General features: G+C 36.6%; 1 long non-coding RNA gene across 1 annotated transcript; it reads left to right on the top strand.

Moving 5' to 3' along the window:
* The first annotated feature begins 404 nt into the window (after window positions 1–404).
* Window positions 405–2,824, top strand: LOC124399397. Its single transcript, XR_006928230.1, has 4 exons — window positions 405–927; window positions 1,696–1,801; window positions 1,889–1,984; window positions 2,118–2,824. It is a non-coding gene; the product is annotated as an uncharacterized LOC124399397 (long non-coding RNA).
* The last annotated feature ends 1,479 nt before the right edge of the window (window positions 2,825–4,303 follow it).

Raw genomic sequence — 4,303 nt, 5'->3', positions numbered from 1 at the left:
TGCTTTTATAGCAAAAAAGTTCTTCCTGGTTCAATGAACACTGTCGATCCTTTGAATTGAAACCATATTTAAATGATGTTTTGTTTATAGAGCTGGGAGAAATGGCAGACTATTATCCTCTCTCTGATTACAAAGTGGGAGCTGTTCGCATGGTTACGCTTTATACATTCTACTTAAGGGTTTTTTACTTTTCAGAGTGAAGAATCAAACAAAGGGGATGACTGATCCAGCAAAGTTCTTGGAGATGACTCCATGACACTACCCCCTGGAATACCCAAATCTGTTGAAGAACTTGAATCTGAGATTAGGAGACAATGTGGTGTGACAGGACATTTCAGACTGCATGTCAGGGAGCACCCTGCTTCCTCTCCCGTGCGCGCCCCGCCCGCACGTACTGATTCCACACACCTGTCCCTCGTTACACACATAGCATATAAGCACTTCACTCGCTCCGCTCCAGTGTCCGTTATTGTCTTTGTTGGACTCTGTGTGTTTGCTCTGCGACAGTTTGTGCATTAAACTCTGTTTGCTGGTGACTTGGCTTCCGCCTCATTCACTCCCGCCTAACACTGCAATATCTTGATGCTGATTTTAAAGATTTCTTAATTCTTACCTCAACTGTGGATCTCCAAGACAAAGGAACAGTGAAAGTGATGTGAGAAAGTGCAGCAAATCTACGACCACATGATGTCTGATCTGTTTCATCTGCGAACCCTGTTATTCTCTCATCAACTTTATCCCAGACACCTTCTTACTTGTTGGTTTCTCCAACACCATCAGATTTTCCTTTTGTCTCATCTTCTAAACCCAGGTCTTCATCTGCCAAGCTGAGGAAGGAAACATGGTCACTTAATTTTCCAATCCCTAAATTTTCCTATGAGGTAGAGCTGGAACTACAGAAAGCCAAAGAAGACTTCTTGAACAATGGTACTTCACTTAACACAGACTCCAAGCCTAAACTAAAATCAGAAATTTTGAAATCCTTGGCTGCAAAAATAGTGAAGTACAAAGTGTACCCAAGGTGTGAAGAATATGAAGAGGTTGCAAAAGCGCTGATAACAAACATACAAGCCTCCAGGAAAAGGGATCAGTTGGTGGGTTCTATGACTGGAAAACAAGTCTACAGTTTAAGATGGGGAACTATCGCTGTAATTTCCAAACAGCTGGCTGTTCTGAAGTAAAGATAAAAACTTTAAAACAAAAACAGGGTGAAAATATAAATCCAGCCAAAGTCAAAAAGCCAAGGAAGGTAGAAGTCAATTTCTATCCTGACGATCCACCTGGAGAAAACAAACAAAGCCTAGAAGAAGAGCGACTAGCATTGCTGTCTGAAGTGCAGAAAAAGGACAACTATCAGATTGTTAAACAAAAAATATGTTTGACCTACAGAAGACATGAAGTAATCGAAGATGCACCCCTTATCATTGACTTTAAAAGCAGATGGCTAGCTCTGTTTTCTGAACATGAGTTAAATATTTTTGTATAAATGAATTTTTTTAAGTCATGTGATAAAACATGGTCATTTATTTACCTTTATGTAAAATTGTGCTTTAGTTATTCGTCAATACAGAGTTGGTCTAAATTCACATTCATTAAATAACCCTGAATGTATTTTTAGACATGAACACCATCTTAACAGTCCTCTTGTGTCTCTTGAATCTGTTTTCTCAAATCACATCTATCCCACTACTTCAGACATTTATGTCCAAACTGGATTGTTACACAAGCAAGTTGACCAGCATTTATCGAAGGAGAAGTTACAGGACATAAAAACTTAAGATTAATGGCTGCCAATGACCAGGTCTGTGATCAGTTTTTTCGTTGTGCTTGTGAATTATTTCCTCTTCCATGATGATTTGCCATTACTTATGTCTCTTCTCTTCTACAGAATCCAGATACCATCTCAATGCAGAGAGCTTGCGTTCTCAGAGCACTTTCTGTGTATCTCAGTGAAGACTACAAAAACCTCATAAAAGAATATGTAGTAAGTATCTCTTCTGTTTTTTTGTGAATATATAAAGTAAAAAATACTAAAGTAAATTAGCTACATTTGCTACCAGCATTTTTTATGCAATTTAAATGACTAATCAGTACTGTTACTGTTTTGTATTTTGTAGGATGCAGACTTTGAGAATGCCGAGAGACACATGTCCAGTACAGTCGTTGGAATTTACATCATCGGATGTAAAGATGCAGACGTCTCTTGCCCACCTTCGGATGTTGGAGCCATTGTTTGGGAGTGAAAGTTCTTCACGATCTTGGAGATGTCACCAAGCCTTGTGCTTTTCTTTTGGGAGTCATATACAGCCTGAATCTCAGCTATCCATCAGAACCTTGGAGTTCTTTCAGAAAGTGTTGCTGGGACTTGATACACAGAAACTTTTACACAAAATAAAGATTGTTGATGAATCGGTACTATTTCCAAGAATGCGGTTTTAAGAATTAGGGGCCTGTTTTAATATTAACGTTGTTGTTGATAGATGCCAGTTTTAATGTTTACTTTACCAATGGCTCCAAACATCTTAAATGATTAAAATTGAATGCTGCAGCATTTTGTGCCATGCTGTCTGACTTTTCATTTTGTTGCTTTTCACAAAAGTAAACTTTGTAATTGCAATATTTGAAGGCATTTGCACATAATTTTGTAGTTGTGGGAAAGAATGTTTCATATTTACCTGAATGCTGTTGTTTACCAAACTGTGATTTTTGTCTGTTACAAGATTGTTTACTATTGAAATGATGCTGTGGTTGAATTGTTTTAAAGCACATATGTCTGGGGAGTATTGCAGGACCTTGCGAAAAATAAATGTTTTGTTTCTGGAAATGTGCTTGTCATTATTACGTGTAGTTATACAAGTAAAAAATAAATTAAATTAAAACTAAATGAAACTTGTTTATCTAACTTGTTGAACAATTATAAATGTAACATAAGATTATTAAGTAAAACACACATATAGCCAGCGTTAGGCAGTAACGCGTTACAGTAACGCAGTTACTTTTGACAGTAACTAATACTGTAACGCGTTTTAAATAAAGTAACTCCGTTACCGTATGGTGCGTTACCCGTTACTTTTATAAATGAATTCATTTGGGCTGAAGTGTAGACTACAGTCTAACCTGTTTACAGCAGAGACGCATTGTAGGATTGATGGATGAACCACTGTAAACACGAAGAAGACGCACTGTGGGCGTGTCTCTGTTTATTCAGGTCTGTGCAGCAGTAATGGCGAGTCGAGGCGAGAGCAAGACGAGTTTCTTAAAGTGGAAATATGCTCATTATTTCACTTTAGTTGAGTATAAAGACAAAAACCTTTTAGTCAAATGTAAGCTATGTCTTTCTGGTTCGTAGCTCGTATCTACTGCGATAAACAGCAACTCCAATCTGCTAAAGCTCCTCCAGAAACCCATGCTAGAAGCTAGAAGCTATGCGCTAACCCGGTGTTCTGTTCTACATTGTTGATAGTTTTCATACTTCAGCTGTGAAAGGAACATGTTTAAGAGCTCAACACAACAGCTTTTATGATGCAGAAGCCACTTTAGTGTTTGATTGTGAATATATTATTCAGCTTGTTTTGTTCTTTATTTCAGAAATGCTTGTGATATATTCAGTGTGTGCTGCTCTGACTTTAATAAAATAGTGTTTAAAAATGACTTTATGTTTAAGTCAGTTTTGTGTTTGTAGACCATAACACATAAAAGGTCATTAATGGGAAAATCAAAGAACGTTCTTTAAAAAAGTAACTAAAAAGTTACTTTTAACAGTAACACATTACTTTTTGGTGAAAATAATCAACAAAGTAATTGAGTTAATTTTTGAATGAAGTAACAAGTAACTATTTTTTAGAAACTAGCACAACACTGCATATAGCTTATGTGTAATAGGGACAAATCTAAATGGTTTGGATTTACTCAGAAATGTTATTTCAGCTTTACTTCATACAACTAAATTATTAATTGTAGAAACTACTCAACATACGTGTGTGCAACCCACTTGACACCATTTTTTATGTAAATCCAACAAATCTTTTTTTTTTAGTGTAGTTGGTGTAGTTGTTTTTTTTAGTGTAGTTGGTGTAGTTGTTTTTTTTAGTGTAGTTGTGATTGTAGAAGAGTGTAAATTTGTTTGTCCGTTGTGTCCTTCACTGGTCGAGCATCCCATCCTGGTTTTTTGCTCCTGCCTTGATAGACTAAATGAACTCCAGACTTACCTTCATGCTGATTATGTTTGAATGTTCACTTGAGTTAAATGTACTTAATTATCATCTGGCTTTCCTTCAAACATACGACACGTACAGGATAATGT

This window comes from Silurus meridionalis, chromosome 1, assembly GCF_014805685.1.
Source record: "Silurus meridionalis isolate SWU-2019-XX chromosome 1, ASM1480568v1, whole genome shotgun sequence".
NCBI lineage: Eukaryota > Metazoa > Chordata > Actinopteri > Siluriformes > Siluridae > Silurus > Silurus meridionalis.
The sequence above is the reverse complement of the archived record's forward strand: the minus strand, read 5'-3'. Positions and strand labels throughout refer to the sequence as shown.